This window comes from Toxorhynchites rutilus, chromosome 1 (assembly GCF_029784135.1).
Source record: "Toxorhynchites rutilus septentrionalis strain SRP chromosome 1, ASM2978413v1, whole genome shotgun sequence".
NCBI classification, from domain to species: domain Eukaryota; kingdom Metazoa; phylum Arthropoda; class Insecta; order Diptera; family Culicidae; genus Toxorhynchites; species Toxorhynchites rutilus.
Window position 1 is genome coordinate 191,124,436 of NC_073744.1, and position 14,391 is coordinate 191,138,826.

Consider the following 14,391-nt stretch of genomic DNA (forward strand, 5'->3'; position numbering starts at 1 on the left):
GTAACAATCGAGAGTGTATTTGTATTTTGTTTGCGAAATTTAATTTATCCTTATAATGCCTCAAAGGTCTTATGACAAAAGCGGCCAAAGTTGCATGAAATCATGTGGTTTTTTATATATTACTTTTCTATGAAGCGATTTTGACGATGTTTTCGATACTAAACTACTTTTAATGGTATTTATATGTATTATATGAAAAAAATAGGTATAAGCACAGAAAAATCCTGCCAATCACTGTGTTTTCCATGATTTTTCATGATGGTGCGTCTTACCCTAAGTTCCCCTACCAAAGAAGGATTCGTTCGAGATCGAGGGGGAGTATCGTTCCACCCCGAAACATATACGCACACACACACACACACCCATACACACACAAGTGTTCCGCCGCTTTTGCAGCGAAAGTGGGGTCCTTTTTCCATTTTCCCTGGGTTTCTTGGTATCGGTGCGAGAATGCGCTCGTCAAGGCAAACTCTCCGCCGCTGGACGGGTGTATATTCTCGCTCGGTTCTCGGTCTGCTTTTCTGGTGATGGTTTTGTGACGGTGGCGGTTCCTGCCTATCGTAACTTCGGCGACCGAACAGACAGAACAAAAGCACACCGCTCTTTTGCAATAAAACACACCAAATTTTTTCCTCTCTGTGTATCAATTTTTGAGTTTTTCAAACGTTAAACGCAAAAAGACGGTAATCGAAATTGGACCCAACCACTTGGCAGAAAAGTTTGAACGGTTCGCAGGAAGAAAAAAGCGTATATCGTATTTGGGTGCAGCCAGTGCGACCCGCAATCCGAGTATCGCGCCGTCGTGCGGTTTGCAGAAATCAGTGCTACTCGTTGAACACAATTCCATCGTACATCATCGCGGACGGAAGAAGCAGGACAGTTTCGTTTTCGTAGTTTTCCGAACCATGAAAAGCCCATGGAGTGATACCATTTCCCCGAACATCTTCGGAACCGGAAGCTGTGGGAAGGAATCCGATTTTTGTTAGGTTGCTCGGTGTGTTGGACTGCTTGCTAGACACTAATGCTTTTTTCGCTTCAAAACCCATAAAACCCTAAATTTCATCAGTAGAAAAAAGTTTATATCTAACGTTCCCGTACCGGAAGAATCATTTTTGGTCGTAAATGTGCTGAAAGTGTTACTAAACCCAAGCGCGGAGAAAGCAAGTGAGAATAAAAAAAAAGATTGTGCGGCAAGCCCAGCCCTGTTTCAATCATCCGTCATCGCAGCAGCCAGGTGAGTGTTCGAGTTTCGAAAAGCCCACAGTATTAAGTCAAATTTCATCACAGCAACCGTGGCCAGTTCTAAAATTCGTCACCATTTGCCATCGCCAAATTCCTCCCCCCGAAAACAAATCCATCACTCCCAAATAGTAGGCTAGGAGACCGCGATGTGACGTAACCATCATCTTACACACATTTGTCGTCGATGGAAAATGTTTATACCGGGCTTTTACCCGGAACTGAAAAGTCGGGTTTCGCTCTGCTGCTCTCGTTATTTTTCTTCTTTCCACCCGTCCCCCCCCCCCCACCACACGTTTTACGTCGTTCCACAGGCAACTCACCCAAAACCATCGTGTCTCGGATTATTGATTTTTTTCCGGCCACAACCCCTCTGTTCTGCACTCCACCCAAAAGGAGCGATAGAAGCGAGGTGGTGGTTCTAGAGAGAGGGTGGTGATGTTCGGGGAGTTTCTGTTGCTGTTTCGTCCGTCCAGCAGAAATGTTACTCCAACAACAGCGGCAACAACTTTCCTTCTAAAGTGATTTGCTTTGTGGTGTGCAGCTGCTGCTCCCCATGATGTCGAGAGTATGTAGATTCTGAGCCGACTTCCGCGGCAGCTAGGGGTGTGCCCCAACTCTGGTGATTCGAAACTTCGAAGATACCGTGGCGACATCTACGAATGTTTGTTGTTAAAGAGAAGCAAAGGTGCCTTATTTCAGATTTCAGTTTGGAATTGTATAAATTTGAAGAAAACAATTACTTTGGGAGATGAATGCTGTTGTTTTTTCGCAGTATGCTCATTACTTACTTACTTACTTACGATCAGCTACGCTGCCGAGCATCTGATGCTTCCGAATGATCAGCTGGACCACTCCACGGCTTACCCCATACTTCCCAGCAATGTTTCGTTGAGATTCCTCATGCTAGAAGTCGCGCACAATCAAATTTCGGACTTGTGTTCAGATTTGCCTTCTACTCATTTTCTGGAAGTTTCCTCAGCGTCAAAACGCCTCACTACCAGAGGTATGACTAAAACGTCAAATCCCTCATATTGCCAGTGTACCCAATATTGCTGCGGTTCACTGACATTTTGGTTCTGTCAATTACTGTTGTTTACAACTCGGTCCGGTTATATAGTCGAATAGTGGCTAACTTTAAACTCCATGTTAAATGTGAACACCTCCATGTGAAACCGAAGTATGAAAAACGCTCATGCAGTTAGAAGTAAAGCATACTATCTCCGTGATTTCAACGATTTCAATCCTCGCAAATGATATGTTGGTGAACAAATGACGCCATATTGATTTTGATTTTGGGTAGCCTATGTTCAATTGATGTCTAACCCCCGCTTTCTACGCGTGAACAAGGCGCCTAGAAGTAGATCCTAAGGTGGGCTAATGTGCAAAAACCACTCTGCAGCCATCTTGGAAATCTACTGTGTTTTGTTTGTAAACAAAACACAATACGCTTGTGCAAAAGCTCGCTCGTGATCAGTCTGTCTCTTTCACGCTTCAAGCAAATAATTCCCCTTCTGCTTTCTTCCGTACTGTTTTCATATACCGCTCCCCTATCCAACTTAGTGACGAAACGGCCTCACCTAGTACCATAGACCCGTCTTGCGCGTGAAAAGTAGACTGAACAGCTATAAAAATTAGGTTTGTGTCAGATGTAAACAACCAGCTGTCAAAACCGAGAGGTGCATCGATGTAGTACACACGATAAAACAAATTTACGCTAGTGGGTTTTTTATGTCATACCCTAAAAGTATCCATTTAGGAACAAGTCATTTCTTGTTTTTCTAAAAAATATATCAACGACACTGGAATGGCAAAATGGTCTACTAATTACCTATTTTTACGTAGTATTAACTGGAATACCGAAAAGATTACTGGTCAGATTCCTGGAAGTAATATGGCTGTTCTGGTGTACAAATTGGAAGCATAAGGAAGCAAATTATTGTTCAAAACCCGTTCGATGCAACATCCTGTGTTGATCGTGAAAGTGACTCCGTTGGCTTCGTATCACTCCATGATATCCTTTGAATAGTGGCACGAAGCTAGATCCGACCAGAAGATCGTAGGGCCTGTAGACACTCCTTGAGGTAGATCTGCTCGTTTACGGCCCCGGTAGTTACGAACGGCGCATTCCGTTTGCCACATGAGCAGACCGCTTGAAAAATCATGTATTTCTTAGCAAACTTGGAATGTTTCTGCTTCCTTACTATCTCCGGAACTTCAAACTTGTTCTGGGCGATGAAGAACAGTAGTCCCGGAAGCTGCCGGAACGAAGCTGCCGCCTTGACGTAAGTCTCATCAACCATGATGAGACATTGAGGTTACTTCAGCATCAGGGTGTACAGTTTCCGTGCCCCAGTGACTATTGCCGTTCTTCGCGATTTGCTGCTTGCTGCACCTTATACGTATGCAGTCCCTCCCGGTTCTTGGCTCTCTGAACGAATGATTTGGACAGACTCAAATTTTTGGCCACATCCCTGACCGAAGCAGTGGGATTCCGACTAAACGCTTCCACCGCACGCTCCATTCTGACCGCATTTCTCCTTCCGTTCGATGCTCAGATTTTTGACGTGGGACTACGTCTAACCGGAGCATATGGGGGGTTAAATGAAAACCTAAACACATAACATGCAGGAAAAAATGAAAGATTCCGAATGCTTATAACTCCAACATTTCTTACTGGATCGGAAAGATGTGCTCATCAATTGATAGGGAATATTTCTACGCTTCTATCGCAATTAATAAAATGTTATTTTTCATTAGATAAACAATTAAAAAACTGTAAAATGTTAAGCGTTATCTAAACGCCCTAACTGCCTCGTTTTGATTGGCCCGATTCACGGTTTTCCTAACACAGCCATCAAAACCATGCAGCCTTGGGGAAATCGACATTGCAAATACATGAAAGTATGGGGGCTTTTGTTCTCGCCGAAATGTGTTCCCTAACACAGACTTCAAAACCAAGCACCGTTGGAGTAATCGACATTGCAAGTACATGAAAGTCGGGGGTATTTTTGTTCCGACTGAAATGTGTTTCCCTAACACAGATTTCAAATCCATGGAGCGTAGGGAAATTGACATTGCAAATACATGCAGGTCGGGGGTATTTTTGTTCCGACTGAAGTGTCTTTCCCCAACACAGACTTCAAAACCAAAGTGTCTGAGGAAATCGGCTTTGCGAATAAATGCAAAGTGCGAGTATTTTAGTACTCGCTTGCCTTTGTGCTAACTAGAATATTTTTCCTTAACACGATCTCCTAAACATAGGAACCTGGAAAAATCGTGCAGACTAGACTAGAGGCGAATGAACTTAAATCCTCTATAGTATAAAAAGTAGAAGTTGAAGTTGTTGATTCATGCAAGCCGGGGGTACTTCGGGTACGAACACAACGCTTTGGCTCGGTTATTCATGATTGCATTGAAGGATATGCCTTCATATCTTCTGCTCACTGAATTTCTACGCATACCATTTGATGATTAGGCAAAATACTGATAACCATTTGCTGCGATAACGCCTATTGATTAAACAATATGCGTTCGACGTGCATGTCAAAATCGAATCTGAGTGCCTGAAGTTAATCAAATCAAGCAAATTCGCGGTTCAAGAAGTCGTACACTTGAGAGATGCAAACTTCAGAAGGAAACCTAAAATAAAATAATCGTTTGATAATTTTTCCGTTCTCATATTTTGTCCTGGGCATCATACTAAAAGTAACAGGACTGTCAATAAATTTATCTGTAACTAAGAACATAATCTATCACAATGCATGAATCGACCTTACATTACATTATACTAACTTTTTACTCACAAAGCAAATATATTGAATGCATTTGAATTCGGAAATTGTTTCATTCAATCAAAAATTTATTCAATACAAACAAATGATTGCTAAGCCAAGTTAGTCCCACGTCAATCTTGCGGTTATATCATAGATATAACCCACCCATTTTTTTGTAGAAACGTTTAATCACACGATTGCAAGGTGTTTTTCGATGTCCCAAGGAGAGAGTTGATGATTGTCCGGGTGACGCCATTTTTTTCCAATTTTCGAAAAACTGACAGCGATAAAAGTACAGTGTAAAAAATTCAATCTAGACTACTTCTACACAAATTTCAAGAGAAAATACCCAATGGGTAATTTTCCACAGCGTTTTTTCCATGATGCAATTAGATTTGGAGCACCCTTTATAAAACACAAAATAAGTGTCACATGGCGTGTTTCATTGTTTATGTATATTTTGTATTCTGGTCGTTCTTTAAATATTGGGTACTGCAAGTTTGCTCTTGTTGTTCTTTTATGGTTGGTGTTAAGTCAGAGGGGACCAAGTAGCAAAATTAAAAAAAAAAACAGTTATTGATTGCATTACGTTAAGCATTTTGTAAGCTACATTCCACATTTATCAGATTAGGAAAATCATGCATACAGCAGGAACAACTTCTCGAGAATGTCACATGGTCCGGTCTGATTTAACACCGACCATATGGCCATGACGTTCCCATATTCGAAGCCCCCGGAATGATATGTATGACGTTAACCACTCCGCCATGCGAGAACTGTCACCACTCAGTTCAAAATATAAAATCCATTCATTTCAGTTAGAATATTCATGTTGCAAAAATCGGACCGTGGAAACATCTAAAACTGCCCCCTTTTTTCTTTCGGGGGGCTATTTCATGGTTCCCTCAGTCCGGATTCCATACGTTGTTTCACGTTGTCGGATCCGTACCACAATCGAACATTCATTTTTTGATCTAACCTCTGTCAAAATATTTAGAGTGCAGATTTTGTCGTGTTTGTCGAATAGTGCAGTTTAGATTTTTTTAGTTAGGCAGATCAAGCCATATTTAGTTTATGGTTCCTTTAATACAACATTTTATTATTTTCGCCTGTTCCTAACTTAACTAGCTCTTTGTTTTGCCCTCCCAACGGTCATGGTATCGTTCCAATCCTCTCATAGTTTTTCAAAATCACTGGAATAAAAATCGCAGATATACTCTCGTTCTGTTTAATCTACATTTGAGCGCGATATTGTTGATATTGTCCTGAGTGTCCGAAGAGCAAGCATAGTATTCGCATTTCGAGCGAGGCCTTCTACACGATAGTTCTTTCGCCTCCAGTCTTTGAAAAGGCCATTTGGGGGTTAGCCTCGAAAAATGCTGTGTTAAAAGAGAATAGCGATCGTTGTCACGCCGAGTAAAGAGAGATGGAAAGATGGATGCTAGCATGTTCTTCAGCTCTTTCGTAACCTGAGCGACTAGCTGCTTCTCCGTTTTGGTCACTAAATTACTGGAGAAGATCTTCCGTTTGAGGTTCGCCCAAAATTCTATTATCAGTCGCAGACGTTGAATGGGTTGGCGATCTTCGGTACAACGTTTATCTTAAGCCAGTCCATCTCTGGAGGTCTATAATCTGTCCAGTGTCCATCTCTCCAGTGATTACATCCTCCTTCCGTATACTTCCTGATGAAGGCGGAAAATTACGACAGACAATTCGTACTGTATATCTCCCTGTTCACCGTAAGTCCCGAAGGACAAAAACAGCGGTTTGCACATTCTCTTCTTGTTGTTCGTCAGCCTTTAGGAACATGGCGTCGGAGATATATTTGACTTCATCACATAGCTTATTAGTAGGGGACGTAAAGTCCCCGGTCCCCTGTCAGTCATTACAGTCCAACGTCAAGTATATCTCGTCATCGCTTATGACCACGACGTCGCGCTTCGCCGGATCACCTTCCGGGTGATTACCTGCTGCTGAGACACGGACGGCCTCGACTGGCGCGTGGAACGATAACCTTGCTCTCGGCCTTTCACTCACTAGCTTCTTTGCTGCACTTTATGGCGGCGCAGCACCGTCGGAGAGCCGGAACCAGGCTTCCGTTCGACGCTTTCACCTATCTTCAGAAAAGAGGGGATGTTGTAAATGCTGGATCGGCTATATCCGGCGAAAAATGTAATGTTTCCAAGTTTTTTCTGTACACGACAGGGTTGCTACGATTGGCGATACATAGGTGGATTCACCACCAGGTGGCAGGGTTAAACCGTAATTCATTTCATACACCCAAACTAGCGTTGGCAGAAAACATTTCATCTTTGGCAGAAATGATGCCATTCCGTGTGCTAGAGAGTAAAATGCGCAAATAATGAGCTGTTTTAAAAGCTTAATAATGGTTTGTATGTATACGAGCAGACATCTCTTCCTGTTTTCTTTTCTCATTTTATTTGGGATTGTGCCAAAAAAAAGTCCATACGACGTCAATGAAGATCGAACCAAGGCCGACTGGAATGCAAAGCTTTTTACACGACCACGCTATCCACATGGCTAATGATGCTTCAGTAGTTGTTCAGCAAATACGTGATAATATTGCACCTGATTATATAATGAAGCTGGAAAGTGTTTTCTAAGAGTAAAGAAGTAGCGCATGAAGGAGAACAATATCTATCTCGGTCTGGGCCGTGTATGTGGCAAGGTCTGTGGAAAGCTTATTTGTCTTTTGTTTCGCTCGCTCGTTTTAATCTCATATTGCTGTACCATGTATTTTATACAAATACTTACCAGTATTTGTGAGTCATTTCTATTATGTTATGTCTCATTTAATGTCATAAATCGGGATGACAAAACATGATCTAAAAATCAATTTTGGGTGTATGTATGGAATATAGGATGGTTTGTAAATTAACATGTTCAAAACATCATTATTCTGCGTTCATATAAACATTTCGAACTTTCGAAGCACAATGCTTCACTCAAGCAAAAAAAGGTTGTACAGACTCCTCAGTAACGTTACAAGCGGCGTTGGTTCAAATTTGTTGGAAATGCTCAGCATTGCCACTGTGTAAATGTGTACCATATGCAATTGCATAACGGGTGTTAAATAAAAAATGAGAATTTTTTCAATCACATATAAAAAAAAAATTTTTTTTCATCGATTTTATAATGTATTTTCTTCAAAGAAATTTCAGTGAATGTTTGAGTAAGGGCCGTGGTCTGCTGTTCGACGCAATTTTGTCGCGATGCTCTCACAAGAACGTTGTACGGCACTTACGTCCATTTTCCGGGTACAATTCCGGATTCTTGTTGCTTCGTTGCTTCGTGTCCTTGGCCCTCCAATTGTTTTTATACACTAGGGCACTGAGTGAGCCAAAGAAATCTCTCTATCGGGCGGCACTGGGGCAAGTTTGTTGGGTTACGATCTTCCGGCACGAACGGTATCTTTTTCTCCTCAAGATACGCCAGCATCTTCTTGGCGTAATGGGAAGACGCCTTGTCCGGCCAGAAGACGTACTTCCCATCCGCGTGATGCTCGTTCAGGAACGGCAGCAGGATTTTATCGAGGCACTCTTCTCGATAGATTTGTTGGTTGATTGCCAGACCGCTCGGCTTAAACCAAGGCTTTGAAATGCCCCAGTCGGAAATGGCGATGTACAACATAACCTTTTTTTCAAACTTGTGCTTGAACTTGTATTTCACTTCAGGCGGTGTGGATGACTTGTTGCTGGAGTAGTAATTATCATTTCCTGGAATATGCGTTTTGGACAGCGGAAAATAGCTTTCGTCGTCCAGAACGAAAGACGTCCCGCGGTATTTTTTTGGTCATCCACCGACACTGTGATTTAACCGTCTCAATCTGCTCCTCCGTGTACTCCGGCGACCTCGTCTCCTTCTGCAGACGATTCCTTCCATCTTGAGGGTCCGATGGATCAATACATGGGAGCAGCCATATTTCCGACCGGCGTCACGCAGGCTGGTTGCGTCCTTGTTGTCAAACAGCTTCTTTAACGATGTCTTCCTCTGCTTCGTCATTATCGTCACCGGACGACCACTTCCGACCTTCCGCTCTACGTTCAGGGAACCCAGGATACGAAATACCGTACTGACAGGTACATTTTCTTCTTCAAAATGTGCCACCGTGAACTTTTTTCCTTGCTGGAAATGCGTTTCGTAGAACCGTACAATGCGTTCGCGGAGCACGTGCTATTTCGACGCCATCTTTGCTTTGACTAAATTCAAACGAGCAAAACCAAACACGCCTACTGTTTCTAGGGAGCCCAAAGAGCTATTTTCTTGGAGAAAGAAAATTTTACGCTCTTTATTTGAGTTACTGAAAGGTATTGAAAAAATTCTCATTTTTTATTTAACACCCGTTAGAAGGGAAGAATACTCTAACGCCGAAAAATGGCAACTGTGTAATGTGCTAATTATAGATATGATAAACATATGTGACATGTACACGATTAAATTTCGGCTCTGTTACAGCTAAAATGCTAATGAGCCTAAAATAAACAAAAGGGATAAAAAAACCTAATGTTTAAAGGGTAAGTCAAATTACATGTCTTAACTTCCGGAGTTCCTGAGGTAGTGTAAAGATTGCGTTAATTTCAGTTGGAAAAAAAGATGAAATTCGTCACATTCTATTGTAAAATATAAAATCTGTGGAACGATAAGCACATACATTACAGTTTTAAAACATTAAGGGACCAAAACCACGTTTTTTGATTCCTTAAAGTAGTCAACCCTTTGAAAGCTACATAATGTGATGGGAGTATTTTGGAAGACATCAATTCGTTGGTGATCCCAGTGTAAAAGTTGGTTCAGCAGAGTATCCATGCGTTCAAACCGACAGCAGAAAGTAATCCAGCGCAACAGGATTCTTTTTGGAAGCTCCAGTTCAAACATTCGGTCAAAATAAGCATAATAACAAGCGTAAAATCCACATTGCGAACCATAAATCGATACACGAAAAAAGTCTGTCAACACAATTTCCACGTCATGCAACGGAAAGCGCAAATAATCCCGTCAAGCATCCCTTCCATTAGCCGGCGTTGATTACAGCTCCCCACCAAAACGATGGAAGGTGTTGCGGAAGGGGGCAGAAGGTGTAGCAATAATAACAGGAGTGGTGATAGCAGGAGCAGTAGCAGTGGTAGTGTTAGTAGCAGCAAACGCAAAATAGAGGGTCACTGGCACCTTCGATGGCTACCAAAAGGAAAGCGCGGTGTAACACAATCCTATATGTATTACACAGAGTCATGCCGACGAAGAAGAAGGAAAGCCTTTCTAAGCCGCACCGGGTCGGCTTACCCCCCACAACAACAACAACAACGACAACGACAACAAGAGGGGAGGCTTTTGTTCGCCCTATTATTTTTCCCTTTTTTTTGTGCTGGCCTGCCGACAGATGCCGACGCAAGGAGAATCGTCACATCGACTTCGATGGGGTTCTCCGGGAGGGATGTTCGAAATTCAATTTGTAGCTGCACCGAATTGGATTACTGACTTTTTTGTTTCTGGCGTTCAATGGGGAGACAATTTTCAAACTGTTTTTGCGCACTTGCAGTCATCGCCAAATTCACTTATTTTCAAAACGAGAAGTTGACGTTAGCTTATTTCGATCAAAAGTAAAATATAAAGTAAAAAGTAAGAATATGCTCAAATCTCAAACACAATTTCCATTCTGAATGTTTTCATCACTTGCACAAAAAACTCTACTCTGTTGTTCTATTATTTCTTCTACGCATTTGATACGAAAAAGTTAATGTTCATTCACAATTTTTATTTTTGAAATACGTGTTTCACAAATTGAACACACGAAGCCCAATACAGTAAACGCGAGTGTATCAAATCATTTATACCTTTTACACTCAGCCAAATAATGAGTAAATAGGAACTGGTTCGTGGAGAATGATGCAATCAGTATCAAACTCATTTTCTTCCGGAAAAACAATTCTGAAACCGTAATTGGCAAATATTTTGATTGTTTGTTTACATTTTTAATGATGCAATAGTGACAACAATAAAAACTGGCTCTGTTATATTTATTTCAATCGAAGAAAAGTGGAATAAAAAAAATCGTGTGGATAAATCTGATAGCAGTAAAACAGATACAAATAACTACAGATCGATATAGTTTCATCTGTTCTGAGTAAAATATTCGAACAATTCCCGGTACCAAATAGTAATCTTCTTTCAACAGCAAAACGTGTGCTGTTGCCATTAGCACTGATTTTGAACCGGATCTGAAACTCTGACAGCGATGTGTGAACTGATTGATGACATCTACAAGGGAATGCTCTCGCGGATAGTCGTGAGTATCTCCTGGATTCTTGATACCTTCGGAACCTTTGATCATAAAATATTGATGCAAAAGATGGATTCGTATAGAGTATGACGATCTTAACTGGTCGCATCCAGTTGATCAACAATTCTACAAGTGGTAGATGTTCCTTTGCCATCGGAGTGCCATAAATCCAGTCAGATTAAGTACCCTGTTCTGAAGTAAAAAGTAAAGTGTATTGCACTTCAAGCGTTCTGCATTGACCATAACAAATGGAAGCCGGAAGGTGCAAGGTCTGGGGTGAAAGGTGGGTGAATCAGAATTTCCCATCCGCTTTTTTCCAAACAGTTTTTAACTCGAAATGCAACATGAGGCTGAGCGTTGTCATGATGGAATATTTTCAACTGCGACCGGACGCATAATCTGGATGTTTTTCGGCAATAACTCGCTTCAAACGGATTGATTGTAGTTTGTAAAAGTCTCCATTGATTGTTTGACCAGGTTTTAGCAGCTCATAGTGCATCACACTCATTTGATCCCATCAAATACAGAACATTGCTTTGGCATTGTGGATATTTGGCTTCAGCGTTGATGTTCCTGGTTGGCCGGGTCATCCGCAGTCCAATGATCTAGCAGAGCGTTTTTTGGACAGTCTGAAGCGATCACTGAAGAAAATTTAATAAGGGATCAGAGTCATCAACCGCAACAGCATTTCGAACGTTCTAGTTCATCTACAGACCAACATTGTCTGCCCTTGAGCGTACCGTGCGAACAACTTCGGGGTTTCTACGTACCACAGACCTACCTGTAAGGCAGCAACCGAAACACGACCAGAACTTCGAAGCTGGATCTTCCGTTTATGCTAGGGTGTGTTCAGGAAATGATGACTTACAAGTTCGACAAGTTCGGTGAGATAATCGTTGTTGGGATTTAACTCGGATTGACGACAGTCGAGTATATCACGAGATTCTATTAGAACCATGAGCAGGGTCTCATATCCCCTCCTTTTCCTGAAGAAAATATGTCACCCTTCTAAACTCGAGTTGACCGCGAGTAATCGGTTTCCTATATTATTAACATTAGAATTAAGGAAAAATGTATATATATACTAGTAACAATACAGTAAGGAGTTCGGCTCCTTTAAACCTATGTAACTGAGCCTGTAAAAATAAACGATTTGAATAAAAAAAAATGAGCAGGGTTGCCAACAATAATTTTCAAAAATCAGGGAGAATAAGAATAAAAATCAGGAAGAAATCAAGATAGCTCAAATCGGATTGCCATGAAAGTTCGTGCCAATTTTTGAGCAAACAAAAACATTTATTCAACTTTATATGCACAGTTTTTTTCCCACATTTTTTTCGTCGTGTTTCATGCAATTAAAGAATCCTCCCAGAACATGTTAGTTTCCACGGCGAAAACTGCTCACGGTATTTCTGTCTGTCCATGAAGTCAATGTTCTTGCTCTTGTGAAAATTTTGGAGAGAACTGGACCTGTGATAATCTGGAGGTGTAATACCCGATTAGTTTAGCTCACTTCAACATAGTTTGTCGTGTTGTCAAAGAGACATCAAGTTTGGCGTTGCCCAGATGGAACACAACGCCAAGCACATTGACCAATTCTGGAAGTTCCTACATCGCTACCATTAATTTGATCAGTTACGAGCAGTACTTGTGACAATTTATCAACAAGTTGCTTGATAGAAGGATATGATACAGAATCTCATAAGACACAGAGAAGGCAGATATCTTCGTATTTAGGATCAAAATTTTTGCCGCGAAAAAAAGAGTTAATAGCGGGTGCTCAATAAAAAATGAGAATTTCTTCAGTGATATAGCAAAAAAATAAAATAATTTCAAGCAATCCAGTATTTTTTATTAAAAACATAAGGGTTGTTCTTCAAAAATAAGTCAGTGAATGTTGGCAAAAGGACCGTACGGTGCAACTTGGTAAAGATGCTCTCAAAAAAGCGCTGGACGCACTGCCATCCATCTTCCGGATACAATTCAGGATCCTTGTGATCAGCTGCTTGGTGTCCGTGGCCCGTCAATTATTATTGTAGATCAGGGCACTGAGGGAGTCGAAAAAATTCTCGACGGTTTGGATGCCTTGTCGCTGGTATAGTACCGGTCATTGCCGGGAATGTGGGACTTTGACAGCGGAAAATAACTCTCGTCGTCCAGCACATACGACGTCCTGTGATAATCCTTCGTCATCCACCGGCACTGAGATTTCACGGTCTGCTCGTCCGTGTACTCTGGAGACCCAGTCTTCTTCCGACAGGCGATGCCCTCCTGCTTGAGGGTCCTGTAGATGAAGGAATGGGAGCAGCGGAATTTTCGGCCGGTCCTTGTTGTCGGACAACTTTTTCAGAGATTCCTTCTTCTTTTTCGTCATGAGACCGGCCACTACCGGTCTTCCGTTCGACGTTCCGAGATACCAGGATCCGGTAAACAGTGCTCACCGACACATTTACGTCCTGAGAGTGATCTACTGTAAACTTTTCCCCTTGAATTTCACGCGCTTCGAAAAATTGTACAACGCGCTCGCGGAGTGCTTGTTGTTTCGACGCCATCTTTGATCGAACTGACAGCACCCGAGCGAAAAGAAACGGGCAACCCATTTCTCGGGAGCCCAGAGAGCAATGCTCTCGGTGAGAAAAAAATTCACCCTCTTTACTATTTTTGCAGAGAGATATTGAAATCACTCTCACTTTTTATTGAACGCCCGTTATTATAAAAGTGCGAATACTAGATCTTTTTTGGTATAGCATTTCCAATATATTTATTACTGAGAATTTTTATTTTAATTATGTAGAAAATACAAAAATCAGGAGAAATCTGGATCATTTTAGAAAGATTTGGTAATGCTATGTGTTCGTCAGAATATCAGGAAGCATGCCAAAAAGTCTAGGAAATTCATAAAAATCAGGAAGGTTGGCATCTCTGAACATGAGTCTTCTGTTAACAATTTTCTCAAAAATCTCACTTATGCAGTGGTCGGTGGCTGTCAGCAAAAAAAAATGGTTCTTATCGGGATACGAGATGGGAACCTGTAGATCTTCCTTCCAGTCACAGGAAAAATCTGCCTGGTTCCATATT

The 14,391-nt window shown here is 41.6% G+C and overlaps 1 protein-coding gene across 2 annotated transcripts in view; it reads left to right on the forward strand.

The window, feature by feature from the left end:
* The first annotated feature begins 557 nt into the window (after positions 1-557).
* The window catches only part of LOC129763244 (RNA-binding protein MEX3B), a 90,843-nt gene continuing 77,009 nt past the window's right edge, over positions 558-14,391 (forward strand). For both annotated transcript variants that reach the window (XM_055762116.1, XM_055762119.1), the window contains exon 1: positions 558-1,234. The gene's annotated coding sequence lies outside the window, so the exon portion shown is untranslated. The remainder of the gene's footprint in view (positions 1,235-14,391) is intronic.